This window comes from Lissotriton vulgaris, chromosome 6 (assembly GCF_964263255.1).
Source record: "Lissotriton vulgaris chromosome 6, aLisVul1.2, whole genome shotgun sequence".
Taxonomy (NCBI): domain Eukaryota; kingdom Metazoa; phylum Chordata; class Amphibia; order Caudata; family Salamandridae; genus Lissotriton; species Lissotriton vulgaris.
The window spans coordinates 548255209-548278567 of record NC_141694.1 but is presented as its reverse complement, the minus strand read 5'-3'; positions in this window follow the sequence as shown (position 1 = coordinate 548278567).

Genomic DNA, 23359 nt, shown 5'->3' with positions numbered 1-23359 from the left:
AGTGGGTCCTGCAAGTCGTAGAGTTTTCCCCTTGCAACAATCCAATGGCGTCAATCAGGAAGGTGAGAGCCTCCGCAGTGCTCCGGTCGTTCGCAGGGCAAGGATTCCAACTTGCTTGATCAGATTGGTGCACTATTAAGCACACGGGGGCGTGGCCGGCAGGGAGAGCGGCCACAGGTGTGACACGCAGGGACTCCTGGGCAATGGAGTCCCTGCTAGGCTGCTCGCAGCCCTGCCGGTGTAGAAGAAGTCCAGGAAGTAATCTGCTCCCCACACGAGCCCCTCAGTATCTGTGGGCGCAGCGGGACCCGCGCAGCGGGTCCTGCAAGTTGTAGAGTTTTCCCCTCGCAACAATCCTACGGCGACAATCAGGAAGGTGAGAGCCTCCGCAGTGCTCCGGTCGTTCGCAGGGCAAGGATTACTACAATTAGCAATAATATAAATTACGCATTAGCATGAATATTTAAATGTTCTTACTATATTCACTCATCATTCTTTTCTTTAAAGATTACATGCCAATTTTAGGCCCTATTAAACGAAAAAAACATTTTGCACGTTCTATTTTCCAAACAGATTAATATGTAGGTCATGTTAGTCATTTAAATTATTTCTCTTCTCTCTCGATCTAATTTTCATATTTTTTTTTACATATCAGAAAAATGTTCTGCCTGCTTTTACGATGCAGTTGAGAATCTCATGTGTTCATCCCTATTCCATTTTGCACACTCTGTTAAAATTAGTATGGTAAATCTCATCTAATTGAGAGGATTGATAAAGGCAAACGTCTTTAAACTTTCATGCTCCATCAGTCTACTTCACAGAAAAGCGCTTCAGTCCGTGTTCATTTATGCCTGCGGTTTTGCCATGTTGCATCACATTTTTGTCTCTTTTTGCCACCACCAAAAGGCCCATAAACTTCTCCACAGTCCGATCCAAAATTAGAAAGATACTCGAGTAAGAGCTGCAGAAGGCTGACCAAATGTTCCATAAACAAAGCATAACAACAGTTCCTGTGCATAATGTTACACAACTAGTGAACAACAGAATGCCAAATTACAATGGCTGCAGCTGACTGACCTAAAGCCACTTGTGGTACCTGTTTTGTTGATTAGCATAATAAAGCACACATCTAAATGTGAAATGGGACTCTTGATGCACAGCATACTATAGTCTTTGTTGTGTGAATTGAGTTGTTAATCCAATACCTATTGAATCCAATGCTTTTGGTTATAATTCTAATAAAGTCTTCCCGTGGTCAGAACTGTAAATTCAACCCATCGTTATATTATGCATTTATATGGTAATAACATGTTGGATGTAACACCCTAAGTGGCCATAGTAATGCCCAGACATGGCACACACAATCCAAGTTGTACTTCACTGATGGGTCTTAATAAGAATAACAAGCATTTGCAATGCAACAGGTCTCGCATTAGTTAGAGTTAGAGAATTTGGCATTGTTTATATTTAGCTGGATATGTTAGGAAATGAGCAGGTTTGCATGTATCTGTGGAGTAAATATGTGTATTATAGCGTTTCCATACCATGTTTACATTGCCAGTGAGGCTAACAGTAGACATATACACAGAGACAAACATAAAGAGAGACACATGCACTGATTTGTGAAGTAGTGTGGCTCACTGGTTAGAGGCGGCAGACCCGAGAGCAGAGGATGGCCCGGGACCAGGGTTCGATTCCCGGCGCGGCAGGTTTCTGGACCAGGGTCAGCGGACTTGATAATTCTCTCGCCTCGGTGCCCACTCTGATCAGCGATCACACTCGGCAACTCTGGGCATTAGCTTGCCTCATCTTCACTAACGGCCCCACCAGACCGCCGGGGATGCCTGGTCTCACCCTGGAGATACCCATTAAGGGACCATCTCTCAGGGAAGCCAGGAAGGGTTTCGCAGCGGTCGAAGCGCCTTGGGACCCTCCGGGTAAGTAGTGCGCTATATAAATGCCTATACATTTACATTTACATACATACATAGAGACAAACACACAAATGCACACAGAGAGACAGACACGCATATAGAAACATATACACAGACCAAGACACACATAGAAACAAAGATGCACACACATAGAAGAGACGTACTTACAGAGACAAATGCACATATAGAGATGCACACACAGAGATAGAGACGCACACACAGAAAAATATACGCAGATAGAGACACGTACACTGAGAAAGAGATGTGCACCGAGAGACAGATTCACACACATAGAGATGCACACACAGAAACAGAAACGCGCACACAGCAAAAAACACACGCATACAGAGATATGCGCACAAGACAGAGACATGCACACAGACACAGAAACGCACACACAGAGACAGACACGCACACACAGACTGAGATACACAGACACACAGATACAGACACACAGACCTAGTTTGGTAGCTAAATGGGCTAAGGCATCCGCTACAGGGGCTTGTGCTTAACCTTACGTTTACAGTTGTTTTTAACTGTATCCCCACCCCTTACTGACCTTGCTCCCACAGGTGCGGATATGTTGCACCTCTGTATTTAAATACAGTACAAGGCAATAACATATAGTTAATTGCTGTGGTGTTTATGTTTGGGCGATGTGTTCGGATGTTAATGCACATTTTGCGAAGTGCTTCAAAAGGTGTCTTTTAGTTGGGCAGTATCAGCGATACTCCAGATGACATAAGTACTGACGCTTTAAAGCCACTGCCGCTTTTATAGCTTCAATGGGACAGATAGGGCCATATATTCTGGAGAGTAAGTATCGGGAGACGTGGGGCACCTAACCGACTTCAATGCAGGGAAAGGGGGCTAGCATTTCTAAGGAGCACAGCAATGTTATTGATAATGCAAGCATTGCCAGCGGTTGAGCTCACAGCAGGTACATACACTGCAAATTCTCAATTGAAAGCACTGGAGAAAGGGACCGGGAGACAGCAGAAGCCTGCAGGGGCAGAGAGCACCCTCCCCTGCAGCTGGAACGACCAGGGAGGTCGGGCAGGCGGGCAGAGGGGAGTGAAGCAACAGGGTGTCACGTGGCCCGTAAGGAATGCAAACAATGCCGTGACTCTTCCAGCTTCTTTCTGTAGAGTAGTGTGGAGCTAAAATTATAACTAGCTGTTACTGCATAGACAAAGAATGGTAAACTCACTCCATTCCCATATTTCTTCTCAAGTTTACAGTAACGTTTCGACGCAGTGCAACCAGTAAGCCTAGTGCATATGGCACCCCAAAATGCTCTTTGAGAAAGAACATCAACCAGGCTCTCCTTTACATGGCATTGCGTAATCTGCCTTCATGCAACCTTCACAGAAAGATGAACAGACTGCCACTGCCAGCACTTGAGCCTCGCTTTGGAGGGACCTGGACACCGAATGCAGAAGTCTGTGCCTCTGAGCTACAGCTCATGCTTCTGTTAACACTAAAGCATGTCCATCGTCTGCAAACGGAATGGCTCCTGTAAGCAACTTAAACAGCAAAGTGCACCAGACGGCCAAGCATGTATTAATCAGTAAGACATAGTTTAACTTTCCCCCTTACTCAACAAATATGAACTGCCCCCTCCGCTCTGGAGAGTCTGCTGCCCCCTACTTCTGCAGGTGGAGAAAAACGGTGCCTGTACACCACCGTGGGACATGAATTCCCTCCTTCAAACATCCTGGCCACATATACTGACCCATACCGTGAAACAGCATGTGAAGACACACTAGGCACTTTTTTCTGATCACTGGGGCATACGAACATCCCTAAACCCGAAGCCACTTACCACTTGAGTTCTAGGTGCAGGGAGGCCATGTTCAGACAACTTTGGAGTTTCTAGATTGCAAAACAATCTAACGCCGATCACCCTCGGAGCACAAGAGGCGCAAGGGGACATCATTTGCTGATCTCTTGCTTATTATAGGCATTGTATGTATATCCACCTTTATACATTTTCCTATAAAACAGAATTTGGGGCGGCACCTGGAATAGCATCATGGTTTAGAAACATCCAAAGTTCTACCCTAGTGTATGTGAAATACTTTTCGTCTGATTCTGAAGAGCATCATGTGATGCGTTTACAAGCAACAGAGGAAGGCACACGATAAAGTGAGTGTTGAGCGATGCATGAATGTACAGATGTGCACAATCTAATCTTCTAATGAATATAGGGGGGGTTGCTGCACTCAGTTTGAATGAAGCTTAAAGCGTTTGTTCGGTATGTGTGCTGTACTGATATGTAGCCTGCAAACTATGAAATGTCAAATGTATAAAGCCTGGTGATGAACCAGGACACCAGTACGCACTACTCAATTCAGTTAAGCGTTAGTACATTCTTTTAATTTTTACAAGAAATCAACAAAAATATCATCACAATCGTATTCAAATTTCATTTAAGACACAAATTCTTTGTTAACATGTAAATTGCTATCTGCATACATAATTCATGCAACTCAATATCAACTGCATTTCATCTACACCCAATGCATTTCGGGGCGCGAGCCCCTTCGTCAGGGGTCGCTGGTAGAACAGAATGAGTGAGTTGCAATGACCCGAGTAAAAATGAAGTGACCTGTGAAATTATCAGCAATGAGTCTTATTTATACGGCGTCTTTCCAGAGTATCAAAAGTGCACTTTTGATACTCTGGAAAGACGCCGTGACGGGTTATAACAGCACTTCGCTCCGGCCCATCTAAATTTTGAGCATATGGTGAGACTGACGATCATCGTTTAAGACTCACAGGCTCTTGGTAAAATCACTGCATAAATAAGACTCATTGCTGATAATTTCACAGGTCACTTCATTTTTACTCGGGTCATTGCAACTCACTCATTCTGTTCTACCAGCGACCCCTGACGAAGGGGCTCGCGCCCCGAAATGCATTGGGTGTAGATGAAATGCAGTTGATATTGAGTTGCATGAATTATGTATGCAGATAGCAATTTACATGTTAACAAAGAATTTGTGTCTTAACAAATGAAATTTGAATACGATTGCGATGATATTTTTGTTGATTTCTTGTAAAAATTAAAAGAATGTACTAACGCTTAACTGAATTGAGTAGTGCGTACTGGTGTCCTGGTTCATCACCAGGCTTTATACATTCAATCTAATATTCTGGCACATACTAGTCCTGTGCATGCTAGGTGGTGTACATGTGCCTCGTGTTGTGCATTGTTGTGCACGTGTTCACCTGCGTATTTAACCCCTTCACTGCGGCGGCTATTCCACCGCAGTGCTAAGGGGGCGGGGAGGAAGAGCGGCGGGCGCATGCTGGTGACGGAACAGCTCCGTCACCAGCGTTGGTTGCGCTGTGCTTATGACGGAGCAGTTCCGTCATGGCCCCGCCCGCTCAATAGAACGCCCAGCGCAGGCGTGCCATGACGGAACCGCTCCGTCATCAGCACAGCGCCACCGCGGCTGATGACGGAGCGGTTCCGTCATCAGCAGGGGAGGGGTTAATCAGGACGGTTCGCTTGTTCTTCACAGGTTGTATGTGGGCTTGTCCACTCACTTTACCCAGAGCTGCTTGTGTGCTCGCATTACACTTGTGCTCAGTGCTGGAAATGTAAATAGAGAAGCATCCTTATCTCAAAGTACCAGTTCAATACTGGCAAGTGCTGGTACTTTCCCAGTCAAAGATTCGAACCCTTGCTGAGAAGTGGCGGAACGCCCCTTTAAATGCGAAAATGGGTTTACTCCATACTCTTTTCCATTTAAAGCACTGCATTTGCTCGCCAAATTTGCTTTGGTGAATGCACGTACCAATATAGTTTACTCAGCAGAAGCAACGTGGAACAACGCCACACACTGATGATTGCAAGTGCAATGGACTGTAGAAAGTGCTGTGCAATAGATGTTGGTAGTAGTATATTTCTCTAGCTCTGCCCCACTCATGAAGACTCAAAGCACTTGAAATACTCCATTATACAGCACAGTGTCTGACTATATTCTGCCCCTGCCCACACCCAAAAGCAGCACACCATGCTTCAGTTACTGCCCCCCTATGACCATAAGGACACTGCCGTTCAAACCTTTGTACTGCTGTTCTCTAGATGTGCTTAATCAAAGCAGACTACAAACGAATGCATATTTTAAATGCATGGGGGCTGCACTGATGCCAACCACAAACAGATATAGCTCGCACTTATGTATGTGTCATTTCTCTATTGCTTCCAGACGTTGTGCAATATATTATCTTATGACCCTTTATTTCAAAGTGCACTATGTCCAAGGTTTATAGAGATGTAGCAAAAACTTTACAGTGAATAAATTGGGTGCCATTTTTCGTCTGCTTTAAGAAAATACCACAATGGGCTGCACAAAAAAGCATTTTACTCTGTGGCTGTGTATTGACAACAGAGATGGGGTTGGGCTGTTGGCTTCTTGGCAATAAACGGCTAGGGTTATCTTTTCCCCGAGTTTATAGAAGCTATGGGGCCTTTGATTAAGAAGGGCCCAGGAGAGCCCCACCGACTCTCCTGTGAAGTGGAGGGCTGATGAATGTCCGCATTCCACAGCCCCCTTACTTTCGGAACAGGAGCGCTCATCTGACTGGAGCCAGCCCCCCCAAAAAACAAGCTGTTCGTAAACAAGCACTTTGTACTTATAGTCCTTGCTTATGAGAAGCAAAGCTGGCAGTCTTTTACTTACAGCCTTGCTTCTCGCAATCAAGAATTATAGGTACAACGTGCGTGTTTATGCACCGCTTGCAGGTTTTCAAAACAAACGAATAAAAGGCATTGTCATTTACAATGCTAATAGCTTCAACTCTCACAAATGCAAGATCTATTGCATTGCAAATGCTTGTTCATTATACGTGCACCACAAAAATAACACTTAGCACCAAACATTTGTAGTTTGTCTAGGACATTAAGAACACACATAGCTCGGTGCCTGGAAGAGTGGGAAATAAACAGGAGGGGGAGGGAGATGTAGAAAGAAAGAAAATCAGGGACAGAAATTAGGAATTCCAGATAAGGACAGAGAGAGAGAGAGAGAGAGAGAGGTAATGAGAGACAGGCAGAGCAGGACGAAAGTCAAAGATAGGGAGAAAATAGAAAGTCAGAGACAAGGATACACAAAGATACAGAGAGAGGGAAAAAGAAGACAGACAGGAAGTGGCAGAGAAAGACAGGCGGAGAGACAAGGAGAGTGCGTCAGTATGACAGATGGCTAGAGAAAGATGAGGAGAGAAAGGGAGGCAGAGAAGCACAGAAAGAGAGAAAGCAAAAGAAAGACAGAGACTAAGAAAGATAGAGCCAGGACGGGAGAAATATGGAGAAAGAGACAGGGAGAGACATACTAAGAGCCAACAAGAGAGAGCTACAGGAAGAAAAAACAGAGCAAGAAGGACAGACTGAGAAAGAAAAGAGAGGCGCTGCGATGGACACTACAAAGACAGGTAGAGCACAGGAAAGAAATGGAGAGATGGGCACACACTGGACTTCTAAGTACGTTTTAATACATCTAATTATGAACTATCCATCATTACCAGATTGTATGCCCATGTATCTTTATTGCCTTCGGATCATTCGCAATCTATCTTTCCATCTGACTCTCAGTAAGTGTTTGTGCCTTGGTCTGTGTCTTCCTTTCTCTCTTCGTCCCCTGCCTACCCAAGTCCAATTAAATCACAATCTGCACAGCATCGGCGAGGACACAAGTGCGACTTTAGCACAATCTGACCCCAGCATCTGGGAAACAGCGCTCTGCCATCACACAATGTGTTGAACGACAAAAGACAGACATGTAAGTGACCAAAATAAGACATTGTTACGCTTGCGTTTCCCGTGTCCAGGTCAATTACGGAATAAAGGTCTCTTACATTCAAGAGTTTCAAATCTGAATATACATCTACCTTTGCTTCAGATTTCACCCGGGGTTCGGTATAACAGGCAGGTCACATTTCACAAATGAGAAAAGAGATACAGGAACTGCAGCTAAGAGGTTCCCGAAGCCACATAACGGGCAGGGACAGCGTGTTATGGAAGGGCCGCTTTGATTGAATGAATGAAAGAATGAATGAAACTGTACACTGCAGAGATTCGAAGGTGGAGCCACTGACGAGTTATGTTTTGTTTTGTAAGAGGTGGTCAGCTGACTTGCACGATCGCCTATGGCCTATTGCGTGTTCTGTTAAAAAACAGCACACATGCAAAGCCCAATCAAAATGGACCTTGAAATGCACATGCACGAACTATGTGGAATTTCAAGGCCCATTTTTGAAACCCTAGTGAAAGGGCTTTTCACTCGCTTCGCTTGCAAGCCCTTAAAACGATCTTCTGGCTGCAGCCTCACTCAAAGTTCATGATGGGCTATTTCCATGAGGAACAGGATCAGTAAAGATTTACCTGAGGAGGGTCTCTGTCTATAGTGGCACAATGGACACAGATTGATGGGTCAGAATGCTATGCAGACTGGATGAGACTATTTGCAAGCATGCCTCTCATCGCCTTGGAAGTTTTTTTATATTATCAACAATGGGCAGGTTTGCAAAGTAGCATCAACAAAAATAACATTTGCAATAAAGGATGCTATAATTAACTCTAAATATAGGAATTTGTACGTGGTTTTTTGGGTCGGCCTATATATTAAACAAATTCAAAAGTTAATTGTCACAGTGGGCCCGATTCACAGAATGAACTTAAGACTCAATCCTAAACTTACTACTGTTTTGGTATTCACAGATTGCACTTACTACTTTTGGTATTCACATAATGAACTTACTCATTTCGGTATTCACAGAAGTTAGGACTCCTAACTTTAGGACTCCTAAATACCTTCTGTGAATACCGAAAGTCTTAAAATTAGGTTTTTACTCAATTTAGTAGTAGTAAAGTTAGGACTCCTAACTTTAGGACTCCTAAATGCCTTCTGTGAATGCCGAAAGTCCTAAAATTACGATTTTTCTCAATTTAGTAGTAGTAAAGTTAGGACTACTAACTTTAGGACTCCTAAATGCCTTCTGTGAATACAGAAAGTCTTAAAATTAGGATTTTTCTCAATTTAGTAGTAGTAAAGTTAGGACTCCTAACTTTACTACTACTAAATTGAGAAAAATCCAAATTTTAAGACTTTTGGTATTCACAGAAGGCATTTAGGCGACCTAAAGTTAGTAGTCCTAACTTTACTACTACTAAATTGAGAAAAATCCTAATTTTAAGACTTTCGGTATTGTTATTGTTATTGTTATTGTTCTTATTTTTGATTTGTAGCGCGCTCAATCACCTACAGGCCTCTAAGCGCTCGGGAATCGATGGTAAACAACAACTTTGACAGTACAGAGGGCATCCACTAGCCTACGTGGCTCACAGGGCTCTCCTGAACAACAGCGTTTTCAGACCCTTTCTGAAACGTAGGAGGTTTCCTTCCTTTCGTAGTGGCTCAGGTAGTGTGTTCCATAAATGCGGAACCAGCACCGAAAAGGCTCTACCGCCCTTGGTGGCAAGTTTGTACCGAGGGCAGACTAATAGCTGAGAGTCTGAGGACCTAAGAGCTCTCTTTGGGCTATACATTGCCAGGCGATCTTTGATGTAAGCAGATGCCATGCCATAGATGGCTTTATGGGCGATGCACAGATTTTTAAATTCCACTCGCTCCTTAATAGGGAGCCAGTGGAGGCTTTGTAGCAGGGGGGATGCTTTAGTGTGTCTTGGCTGTCTGAAGATAAGACGAGCGGCATCATTCATCACCACCTGTAGCCTATTTATCAAGGTTTTTGGTAGGCCAAGGTAGAGGGCATTTCCATAATCTATGCGTGAAATCACAGTAGCTGCGACGATGGAACGTAGCATAGATTGGGAAATGATAGGCACTAATTTCCGTAGCTGTCGGATGATATTAGTACAGCTGCCCACCACTGAAGAGATTTGGCTGACCATAGAGAGGTCACAATCCAGTTTGATCCCCAGGCTCTTCACGTTCAAACTGGGTTTTGGGGCTGGACCTAACTCTGCGGGCCAGTAGAGGTCACACCATGGTGAGGTGGTAGATGAAATAACCAAGACCTCAGTCTTGTCTGGATTGATTTTTAGGAGGTTTCCTGTCATCCACTGGACCGTGTGTCTCAAGATATTCTGAGTGTGGAGTTGGGCGGTGTTTGTATTGTCAACACTCAGCAGCAGCTGCGTGTCGTCTGCGTAGTTATATACTGTGCAGCCCATACTCGCCAGGGAGGCAATCAGAGGCTGCAGATATAGGTTAAACAGCAGTGGGGGTAGGGCCGAGCCCTGAGGTACCCCACATTCTATTTCTCCCACTGCTGAGATTTCTTCTCTGAGTTGTATTCTTTGTGTCCTTCCTGACAGAAAGGACTGCAACCACTCAAAAGCCCGGCCTTTGATGCCAAAGTCACTCAGCCTTTCCAGTAGCAGCGCATGACTGACGGTATCGAACGCCACTGAAAGGTCTAATAAAATCAGGGCGCTCGGTTTTTTACCGTCAGCCAAGCCTCTCAATTCATCCAGCACCGAGAGCATCACCAACTCGGTGCTGTGGTGTGCTCGGAACCCTGCTTGTCGTTCGTGAAGCAGGGAGTGGGACTCCAAGTACATGGACAAAGATTTTAATACATGTTGCTCCAGTACTTTAGAGAGGAATGGTAGCTGAGAGATCGGCCTATAGTTTTTTAGTATTGCGGGGTCTGCGCCAGGTTTTTTCAACAGCGGTCTTACCCGCGCTTCCTTAAGTGCTGCTGGTAGTTGTCCTAATTCCAGGGATCTATTTAGGAGATGGATGACTTGCTCCTCCAATAGTGGACGGGCTGCCTGAAAAACTTTAGGTGGACAAGGGTCCGCTGGAGATCCAGATTTGATTCTGGCCATCAACTGCTGCAGGCTCAAGATGTCAATCTCTGGAAACAGTGTGATAGCACAGTCAGTTTGCTTTTGGGGGATTATAGGTGTAGCCATTCCATTAAGCGGCCCATTTTTTATGTCCTGGATGATGGTTCTTACTTTCTCCAAGAAATAATCCTGAAAGCAATTGCAGTTTATGGGAGACTGAACGCTGTCTGGTTTTTTGGTCAACTCCGACAGGATCTTAAAAGTCTCTTTCTGCACGTTGACTGCCTTACTTAGACGGGCTTCGTAGTACTCGGCTTTGGCAAGGATGATGTGTTTTTTGTATGCGTTCAAGGAGGCACGGTAGAGGTTCCTGGCTGAGTCCAGTTTAGTTTTCCTCCAGCTTCTTTCTAGGACTCTAAGTTTCTTTTTATGGTCCCTCAGTGCTGGCGTGAACCAAGGGGCATCCTTACCTGGGCCTTTTAGCGCCTTCATTTTTATTGGCGCTATCTGATCAATAGCTAGTATCAGGGAACGCGTTAAATCCGCGTATTGCTGATCTAGACTATGATCTAAGTTCGGGGGGCAATCTCTGGGCAGGAATACCTCGGTCAGGGTCCTCAAATCGACCTCTGCCCATTTGCGGGTTTTCCTAGCCTCCAATGTTGGTTTGATTATTTGGCCCTTAATACGTAGCTCACAGGAAATTAGGTAGTGATCAGACCAGATACATGGGGCAACTTCTTTCAGCGTTAGTGAGGGGTCTGTAGTCCATACCAGGTCAAGGGTATGACCTTTGGTGTGCGTGGGGACATTCATGATCTGTTTAAAGTTTAGCGCTGACATCAAAGTGTCCAAATGGCGCATAGGAGCGTCCCAGTGAGGTTTATCCCAGTGCAAGTTGAAGTCTCCTGTGACTAAGATTTTCGAGTAGCGAGTACAAAGGTCAGATATGATGGGGGCGAATAAGTCCTGGAAGGTTGGGGTTGCGTTGGGAGGGCGATAGACCGCTAACACCACCCAGCATGAGCTGTTTACTGTGACTTTCACCCCAAGCAGATCAGCCAGGTCGACTGTCTCTGATAGTAGGATTTCTACTGACAGCATCTTTTTGAAAATCACAGCTACCCCTCCTCCCCGTGTGTTTCCTGGGCGGTTCTGCCACAAAGCATCATAGCCGCTGGGGAGGGCGGCCAGGATGTCTGGCATTGAGCTCTCACTCATCCAGGTCTCTGTTAAGGTCAGTATATCAGTGTCGTTGTCTTGCAACAGGTTATAGACCTCGACGTGGTGGCAGTGGAGTGATCTGGTATTTAGACATACTATTTTCAGGGTGGAGAATGCATCTTGATGTATAATGTTCAATGGTTTGTAGATAGCATGTGTTCTTAGTATCTTCAGGGTGTTGTTATCAAGGCAAGCCTCACCCTTATCCAGATTACGTAGGTCTTCCGAGGTGTAGGAGCGCATTAGTCCAGAGGTCCCTGCCCCCGAGCCCGTCCGTGCGCGGACGGGCGCAGACGGGCTGGACTCTGGCGCGACTCCGGCAACGCTCCGGCGAGCCCGCCGCGCGTGCCCACTGCGCGTCAGCATGGCTGTCTTAAATACTGTTCTAGCGTCCTTCTGACGACTAGAGCAGCCAATCCTTGCTTTGGATCCTTGCCCTCACCAAAGATGTCTGCCGTTCAGGCAGTGTGGTGCCCTTCCCTGATAGATAAGCTCAGCTCTAAACACAGTAATGTGGCGAAAAACGGGTGCAGGTATGCAGTCACAATGATTTTTAAAAGCAGGGTACAGTGCCTAAATAATACTGCAAAAAAACGGACAAAACGGGGATTTTTAAAAATTCAGTATTTCGCTCTCAATAAGTGTACAAGTAATATACATTTAGCGGAAACAGCTCTGATCTGTCCAAGAGGCTATTCCCAAGTAGTTGGCCACCTAATTTGCCTGTCTTAAGTACTGTTCTAGGGTCCTTCTGACGACTAGAGCAGCCAATCCTTGCTTTGGATCCTTGCCCTCACCAAAGATGTCTGCCGTTCAGGCAGTGTGGTGCCCTTCCCTGATAGAAAAGCTCAGCTCTAAACACAGTAATGTGGCGAAAAACAGGTGCAGGTATGCAGTCACAATGATTTTTAAAAGCAGGGTACAGTGCCTAAATAATACAGCAAAAAAACGGAAAAAACGGGGATTTTTAAAAATTCAGTATTTCGCTCTCAATAAGTGTACAAGTAATATACATTTAGCGGAAACACCTCTGATCTGTCCAAGAGGCTATTCCCAAGTAGTTGGCCGCCTAATTTATTCACAGAAGGCATTTAGGAGTCCTAAAGTTAAGAGTCCTAACTTCTGTGAATACCGAAATGAGTAAGTTCATTCTGTGAATACCAAAAGTAGTAAGTGCATTCTGTGAATGCCAAAAGTAGTAAGTTCATTCTGTGAATACCAAAAGTAGTAAGTGCAATCTGTGAATACCAAAACAGTAGTACGTTTAGGATTGAGTCTTAAGTTCATTCTGTAAATCGGGCCCTGTATGTTCTCGTTAATAATATACAATCATCCAAATTTAAAACATGCTAAGTCTCAATTATGAGCGCGTACATTTTTTTCCTGGCCAGTCTCATTTTGGAAAGTCACATGGTTATATTAGCATTCGTAGAAATATTGTGGAAATCAGTAAATACAGGTGGTCATTTATGGTCATCCCTCTTTGGGCTTACAAACGGCCATCCAGAACTATGTGCTTGTTCTTAAAAATGTGCTTAAAGCACCAGACTATGCCACTGCTCATTTGCGTTCGAGAAGTCGAATTTAAACAGTCTTTCAGAATACATACGATGATGATATGTGTAAGACTATATGAGAGGTAGTGACAACACTGGTTGCCCCAGATATGTGTTGAGTGAATCAGTCAGGTTGGATGGTTCATTTTAACTTTCAACTAATTACTAGAACACATTAAAACAGGGCTACCAATGCTGGCCAGTATGAGGAGGTAAACAATTATGGGAGGTTGTGCAACACTGCATACATAATAGGAATACAGGTACCAATAAACTTCAAAAACATTGAGTGCATGTAAAGCTAGCATGCAATTTGTGTAAACAGAATGTCTCCACATGGTTGGGTAGTTCAACAGTCTTTGTTTAGTAGCGAGAAGGGTGCACCATAGTATGTGCAATGGAGGTTTAGAACAGTATCACATTAGTCAGCCATATTGGAATAATGGGTGTTTATGTCATTGGATCACTAGTGTGCAAAAATACTTATCTGTCTACCGTAGACATCTTGAAAGGATTATCAGGACTGAGAGCAGGGTCACAGCACATGTATCAGAGAATTATGAGTATCATTGTAGGCAAAACAATCAATTCCTGTAGATCTAACATGTAAACAGTCAAAATAAAACAAAGTATCAGAATTTCTTTTTACCGAAGTTCTCTCTTTTTGATTTCATTCTCTGTCCTTTTCTTCTTTTTGTTGTAATATTTTTTATTGATCTCAATAAAGTTCAGAGGAACAGCAGCAAAATGGTGACAGCACGAACACAAAATTGAAATACAAACGTAGAGAGTGGTACATGAACATTTATCAGAGAAATACTAGTATGCGGAGAGGCGGGGGGGACAACAATTCAAACCAGGAGGTTACAGCATAGTCAGTGGGGGAGAGGATAGGCTACAGAAGGGGTGAGCAAGGAAGTAAAAGGTATAGTAACAGGAGGTAGGAAAAGGGCTGAAATAAAAATGAGGGGAATAAATTAAGGGGAATACAAATGAAACAAGGGATAAAGGGAGGGAGCAGTTGGGTGGTGTCCTCGGTTCATATGGTGAGGGAAGGGATGAAAACAACAGAAGGTAGGGGATTAAGCAGGTGGAGGTTATCAGAGAAGAGTCAGGGTGGGTCGGGGCCATCTGCAGAAAAGGGGAGCATATAAAAAAAAACATGTCAGCTTTGCCCATCGGGTTATAGATGAACTTTTCATAGGATGCAGTTTTGTACATGGCTGTGAGCCATTCCTCATGCACCCGTAGTCAAGAAGAGTGCCAATGTCACAGGATACAGATCTTAGCAGCTGTGAGGTGGTGACAAGTAAGCGGCAGGCATGGTGTGTCAGCTCGGAGAGGTCTGTCAGCTCATGGAGGGGTACCAAAGGTGTTCGGGAGCGGCAAGGGTACATTCATGGATTCCCGAAGCAAAGACCCCACTGCAATCCAGAAGGGGTGGATCTCAGCGCTGTCCAGTAAAATATGGATAACATCACAGGGTGTGTAACTGCACTGCCAGCAGATAGAATTAGGCAACTGCCCTGCAGCCTGAAGCCAAGCCGGTGTCTAATGCCAAAACTGGAGGATCTTAAAAAGGCCCAATCTAATCTGGACTTCCCAGACTCCATGGTCCAGGCCCTCTAAGAGCTCAGCCCAGTCTTCCTCTTCATACTTCACCTTCATGCGATCCTGCCTGGTCATCCTGAGGCTGTCCATTTGCGGCTGAGAGTAGAGGTGGAGGAGCATAGATTGTAGAATCCAGACATCACTCCTTTAAACTGACCCCAGGTGTTAAGATAATTGAGCACCAGATAGTGGGGGATGGTTCAGAGTTGTGGGCCTAGTTTGCTCATCAGGCAGTGACGTAATTGCATGCAACACCACTGTTGCTTAGGTGGCAGGCGAAATTCCTCCCATAGCACCCTGAAAGATTTGAGTTCACCACAAGAGAGCTGATGTGTGAGGATTTGAATCCCTGCTCTACACCATCGGCTACAGTGAAGCGTGGCCCCCATGCAGATACTATTGTTGTTCCAAATGAGAGCTTAATCATGTAGGTATGCATCCACCAAGAGGAGCTTATGGGATCACGTCCTGGTGGCAGAAATGACCTGTAGCACGGGGTTCAGAGTCCCAGTGGTGGAAGGGCCAGGAAGGTAGAGGGGATTCTGCCCTGGTGAGCCCTCCTGAGGTCTATTTCACTCATGACCCACACCGGGCATGTTCACCATTTGTGAAAGGTGCAGGGCCATGCAGTAATGCTCCACGGATGGTAGGCTTAAGCCCCCTGCAGACCTACGGGCACTAAGTTTCCGGACCATCTGGAGTATCGATAGGGGTATCAGCTGGGGAAGCATGCCTAACACATATTTGAACCATGGGAGTGTGACCATTTTCACTGCCCAATTCCCGCCCCTCAGAGAGCGGTCCTCCAGGCCTCTGTTGTCCAGGACGCCCAGATATCTAAGACGGGTGTTCTTACACTGAAATGGGTATCTGGCGATGGCAGTGCATGTGGTTATCTCTGACAGTGGTAGGGCTTCATTATTCCCCTAATTTATTTTATAGCCAGATATTGCTGCAAAGGTGTCAATGATCTCCAGTACCATGGAGATTGGGAAGGGAAGGTCTGAGAGGGTAAGCTAGGTGTCATTCGCATATAAATACAGCGTCCTCCATGCATGGGTATACTCACGAATCATTCAGACTGGCACAAAGCAAAGATTCTCTTTCCCTTTCAAGATTTGCTCAGCAATCTGGAATTGTGATTGGCTGATATTGTACCCCAAATGATTGAATTGATTGGCTACTGAGGACTTCTCAGAGTTGCTTCTTATATTGTGGTTGTGATAATAAAAACTGGTTTTGATTTTTCGCTCTGTTTTGCCAATATAAACATTCTCACCAGGGCATTTCAGGAGGTAAATACAGTTGTTTGTATCACACATTAAAGAAGCCTTAGGACTACCTTTGTAGCCCAAGTAAGATGTTAAATTTCTGTTAATGCATTGAACACAATTGTAGTACAGTATGGTTCCATCTTTTGTATCATCCCCTCCATTTTCTAGACAATTCTAGTGTGCAACATCGTTTTTGTACATGATTTCTTTGATGCATGTCTAGAAGTTTAGCATGACAAGGGGCTGCTGGTGATGCCATTGATATACTGTAAAGTTAAAGAAAGTATATATCTCGGTATTCAGAATTGTGACATAGTGCATATTCAAGCAGTTGGAGTAAGAAGGGGAAGTTTTGGGGTTTGGCAAAAAAGGACCATTTAGGGTCTAAAGCTATCAGACTGGTATCAGTGTATAAAGCAACTTTAACTCAGGGTTTCTGACTGTAATCTGATTTTTGTTTCATAGGCCAATTGTGAAAAGAATATTGAGTTGGTCCATTGTGTTATTTAGTTAAGAAGGTTGGCTTTGAATGATATATTATAGAAATTAGTTTATATATTTGCTCAAATTCTCATACACGGGGCCAAAATGGGTCATATTCAGACAAAACGAAACATTACATACTCTATCTTGAGCAAAGATAAATTTGTGGAGGACAAGTTAGTATTGGTAGCAGTAGTTTTTAGTGTCTTTGTTTTTGCAATACATCTCAACATCTTCCAATATTTTTCCCAGAATTCTCTTTAGGAGTCAGCTTGAAATTCAGGTATGGATATACCGTTTTACCTGAAACATGATCATGGACTTTAATGTAGTACGCAGAGTCCACGGCTACCAGGGGCCCATATTTGTCAAAAATGTTCAGGATTACTTTCTTATAATACTCCACTTTCTTTAGAATACCTTGTTCTATTTTGGTCAAATTTCTGAATAGTTAGTCTTTATATTGTATCTTAGAATGTTCTTGTAAGAGCAATTCTTTTTACAAATATTAATAATTGTTTGTCTCACTGAGGAATGTGGATGGCAGTTTAATTGTTGCATATTCTTTCACGATTGGCTCCTTCTGTTTCACTATAATCGCTAATATATATTTAAAATAGATGGGTCTCATAAAAACAAATATAGGTATCTCAGTTTTGGGTTTGGTGGAACTGTACGTAGATGTAATTATTGACCCTTTCTGTAAAACATGCTTTTTAATTTTGGCAAATTAATTTTTTTATTAGATATTCATAATCAATGTTTGATTTAGCTTCTTAGCATCTTTTTCTGTTTGCTTTACCTTCTATACAGCCAATCTTGTGGATAAGGCACTATCACTGTCAGACAAACTTGACTCCTCTTTCTGATGACTTTGTTTATTTAGTCCTTTAACCGCATGCGCGCTGGCGGGTTTTCCCGCTGCGCGCTGAAAATAAAAAAAACCCGCGTTATGTGACAAAGCCAGCTCGTCATGCGCGCAGCGCAGGTAACGCCCATGACGAGCTGGCTTTGTCACCAGCATCGAAGGGGTTAAGTTGGACAATGTTCACTCTGTTAACTTTGTAGTCTGTTATGCCATCTTTGAACTTGTGTATTTTTCGCTGGTTAATGTCTTTTGAAGATGTGTATGCTCTGCAGTAGTTTTGTCCAGTATTTTTTGACAATTCTATTTTTAATTAGACAATAGTTTTTTTCTAAATCTGTTCTTCTAATGATTTAATAACTTTAGACAATTTCAATGCTATCAGTAATTTAATCAGGGGAGCTTTTAGTGGGAATGCATGCCATTTTGCCTTAATTGGTTTATGCAAATCGCAAAGTGAAGCTTTCAACAAGATCCTAAAACCCCAGAGGTGTCCATGTGGCTTTCTGGTATTGTATAAATATGGTTGTGTGAAATCTTTGATCTATTTCAGGTCAAAGGAGGTATTCTAGTTATTTTTAGGTAGTTTTCTGAATGGGTGCTAGAAGATTTACTACTTCATATAGATAAGACAGTATCTTTTTATGTTAACTGGAGTATGACAGTGAATGAGTCGTTGTAAAGGTCGTTTCCGTATGACAGTGTTGAGGATCTGTGCTTTGTTGACATTTCTTGAAATGACATGTTTTTGTCATGTAGAAGTGCAAAAGGCTGAATATTTTGAACTAGTGTAATGAGATTCATGGACTGTTTTGTGACTGCACTCTGCTATAGATACACGGTTGGTTCAGCTTTATTAAGGTCAGCATTCATTCAGGATAAAACCAAAGTTATGCACCTAATGGCAAATGGCACTCATTTTCACTGGCTGACGCTGTTTGACCTGAAGCCAATCTCTGTACATGTTTTCTCTTGATCGTGTGATTTGTGGTAGGCAGCTAAAACTGTATACCTGACTAGACCCTAAAATGAAATTCAAAAACCTGTCCCAGGAATTTGTTTTCTAGGCGTAACCTGCAAAAGTTTAGAAAATTCCTAAAATGTCTAAAACTACCCCCATGCAAGAGAAAATATCTCTGAACATTGGGACAGATATAGTAAGCAATTTAAGGGTTACAAACTCTGATTTTGCAAATGCTAAAATCCTTTTTGGAATGTACTAATATCATTTGCGACCAGCCATTCTAATTTGGTATTAGTAAGGGGCATGTTTTAGGGATTCCATACAAAAACAGAATCAGATTGAAATGTATCAATGTTTTACGATCGTAATCCAATTTGAGTTGGGGTGGTAAGGCATTTACAAAATGGAATGGGTCCCCTTAAAACCACTTGGGATCAAATATAAAAGCTTGTTTGGTAGAAGGCAGTCACCCAATGGACCTCTGCTAATTCTTAAACAAACTCGTCTTTCTTTTTTTTAGATGTTGTTCTGTTTCCTTTAAGGAAAACGTGTTGTAATTAAAAAGAACCGTGCGGTTATTATAAACATGGTGGTCTGCTGTCCTGTCCCTAGTAGGCGACTATTCTTGTCATGGCTTTCAATCAGAGTGAATTGCAATTTAAAACCTGCCTCTATATTATTGAGATCGATAGGTTTGCGAACCACTTCCAATCCCAATTTTACAAACCAACGTATTAGTATATAGTTTGGTTCATAAAATTAATAACTGTTCACCAAAATACTCGTTGTAAACGGAGAACAGGTATTTTCAACCAGTTATTTATTATATTATCTGGAACATAGTTACAGAATTAGAAAATGGGATTAGTACAAAAACCATTTATGTGGTCTCAGACACTGAATGGGAGCATTTGGGCCCAGAAAAAATCCCTTGTACACCTGGCCCCTAAATTCTGTTTGTTGATCGTCAAGATGCATTGATATCGGTCTTCAGATGTTTCTAGTGAATTATGAAAGCCTGGATTATAGCCGGCTTCGGATATTTAATTTTACTTGAGTAAAACTAAGTAATTTTCCTCTGTTCTTCTGCATAAATAAAACGAATTGAATAATTTGATTTGGGTCGTACAGATGCTTTACGTCTCAGCTGCTCATGCGATTTACTTTTCAGCGGCATTCTCTTGAATGCTCCCTTTCAAAATGAAAACTTCTAAAAGCTTACAAACATAATAATCAAAGGTATTCAAAAGACACTTACGCCCCAAAAAGATTGCCCAAACAATTTATTTTCAAATTTCGGTGATTAGATAAAATTGCAGCTTACTTCTCCAACCTTTCTAAATGGGTTCGTTTCACTGAAAATCAATTATTGTCCTTTTAAGAGTGAGATTTTTGTCTTAAGGAAATGTTTCAGTAATTACAGATTGTGTGCAGACAAAGCGCCAGATATCTTGTGCAATAGACCAGCTGCAAGGAGTGTTTTCAGAAGTGCTAAGCAACTTGAGTACATGGGAACACCTTGGTACGTTATTCAGAAGGCACTCTGAGCAGTTTATAGAAGTGAAGAACCTGTTCTTAGAAAAAAGGTTTTTCAGGCAAGAAGAGAACTGACAAAAGACCTCATATTAAAAAAACTGCACTGTATTAAAAGCAACACCAGTGTGAATGGAAAAACGAACATATAGGTTTTGATGTGCTTCTTCAGTATTTTTAGACTAAATTAATCCCAGACTATAATAGTCTGCATGTAGGCGCAAATGGAAACGCAATAAATGTGTGATCAAAGTTGTTCATATATTTCAAACTTGAGTTGATATTACATGCTGGATAGATTTCAAAGTAAAAAAAACAACCTGCTGTGGTATGCAAATAATGAGGAATAAGAAGCCTAAGTTTGCTGCATGTCATTAGAGTACTTTGCAAATGTTCGATAAAGGTTTACATTTAAAAACTATGGGGCATATTATCAAGGGGGTTTATCTCCGCTTTTTTGGCTTTAAAAGCCAAGAAAGCGGAGATAAAATTATCTCCCTATTACCTAGCTGCCGCTAACTCCAGTTAGCGACAGCTAGTAGGAGATAGCGACCATCTTGGGCCCCACTTTGCATGTCAGTGATATTTATTACTAATGAGATGCAAAGTGGGCGTGGCAAGATGTTAGAGACTGTAAACAGTCGCTAACATCGCTATCTCCTATTACCAACTTTTGGAGATATTCGCGCTAAGCGGGAATATCTCCAAAAGCTAACACCTGCCCTGAGCAGTTCTTAGCCATGTTATCCAATGGGAGGTGGATATCATGGCTAAGAGCATTAGCTTGCTAATGCATGAATATCGCTGACTTTTCAGCGATATTCATGCTTTGCGGCGATTTTTACCGCATTTGCGTTAAACCTTGGTAATACCACGGTTTATTTGCGGTAAAAATCGCCGCAGCGCTGCGTTAAATTTTTGTCTCTAACCAAGCAATAGCGATAATTATCGCCATTGCTTGGTAATATGCCCCACATGGGCCCAATTCACAAAGGTAAACTTAAACTTTTGTGGACGTTTACAATTGTTTTCTATTAGCAAAGGTATTTTACGAGTCTCCGCACATAAACAAATATTGCTGACCTATCTTTTCATGAGAGGACCATTCACATTCAAAAAGATGCTATTCGTAAAATGCCTTTGTGAATAGCAAACAATCGTAAACTTACACAAAAATGTAAGTTTAGGTTTGTGAAGCAGGTCCTATATGCTCTAGATTTCCTTCTTTATCTATATTTCCTCCTTCTTCCACCAGATTGCACTCTAGTGAAAAATAAAAAGATAAAAAGTAGTTCCGAAGCATTACATTTTCTTTTCGCAGTTTTGAACCCTCTAGTTAGTTTAGCGGTCCTAGCAAAATCAATTATCATGCCCTGTTTGTGAGTCTACATGAATGGTGTAGAGCCACGTAAATAGATCCTCCACTGACCAGCAATACAAGTCCAAACCGTATACAGAACTCTACGTTCAGCATGATTCTTTACGTTAACTGGGATGCATGACATAAAGGTTTTATCAGGTTGGATTTTAAAAAAAACATTAAAAAACACAGCCTCTGTCAACAGATTCTCAGATTAAAGCACCACACTTGAATATAGGAAGATATGGCAGGAATAATAATTTATATTTAGGACTGGAGGAAGGTGTAACAAATGTTATGTGGTCACTTGGCAGCTATGAAAGCATATTACACATAGAGTTCTTCAATCAGTACTTTGTTTGAGGTACACATTTCTTTGTCAACATAAAATAAATGGTGGAACGTCTGTTTTCTATTATTCAAATACTGCTTACCCTCTTGTAAGCAGTATACCATTAGAGTGGCATTTTGTTTGCAGTGACAACCAGGCCCCAGATTCACCAAGGGTTTGCTGCAGCGCTTGTGCAACACAATGTGGTGCAACGTAGTGCAACGCAGTCCATGCTATTTATTCTCCAGTGCAAAAGTACTGGAAAGATGAACTTTTCCCAGGGCAAAAACAGCTTTGCTTTGCGTCCAGGTGTACTGTAGAGCACAGCACACATCCTGTGCGCGATACCTTTCTCTGTTTCTCTACACATATGAATTTGTACTCAAAGGGTATGCCTTACCCACCTCGACGCATCAAGGAGACCTACACACTCTAAATAAAATACATACCATATAGACCTTTACATTTCACTCAAAGGTTATTCAATCCTTAATGTGCTACTTAACTTCCTTAGTTCATCCTTAGCTTTTTTACCTGGCTTAGGCGCTTGCCCATCCAGAAATCCCATTTCTAACAACCCACAACTTATCCGTTAGAAGGACCATCTCAAAATCAACTTTGTTCACATTTCCTCTCATATCTAAATGACTGTACAACTCCCTTAGATGTGCAAGGTTAGCTTGTTTTAGAGTCAGCACAGAGCATAATGCTAGCTGCATTGTGTATTTCCTACTAGTTAAAAATTGGGATGCTGTGCCCCATCGAGTCAATAATGAGTAAACCTGGGGGCATAGTTCTGACTTGGATGTATGACATTACAACGCAAGCTTTTACCACGCATGCTGTTATAACGCAGTTTTTACAACGCATGCTGTTACAACGCATAGCGCTTTGGGGTGCTGGATAGTGAATAGTTTAATTTACTATTCCAACTCCAGTCCCCGTGGATAGTAGGGAAGGTGTTGGATAGTAAATTAAAACTATTCCCTATCCTAGAGCGCCCCCCAGTGCAATGCGTTGTAATGGTTTTCGTTGTAAAACCTGCGTTGTAAAAGCACTGCGTTGTAAAAGTTTCGTTGTAAAGGATGTTTCCCTTCTGACTCTCTTGCACCACCAGAACATAACGTTTTGTGATGCTTTGACAGCGCAAATCACTAAATCATATCCATGAGGCCTCAATGACTTCATAGATATGGAGTAAAGCAAGGCAGCGCAAATCGCTGCATTGCTTTACTCTGCGCATTGGAGGCATTCAATGGACGTTGCTGTGGGTTTTCCAAGGCAACACTCATGGATTTAGACACTTCCCCAGATTTAAGAGAGCATGTAACCTGGGCAAGTGCAACATTCTTCTTCCTACCAAGATAATGTGCAACGAGGAGAAATAACTTTATTTC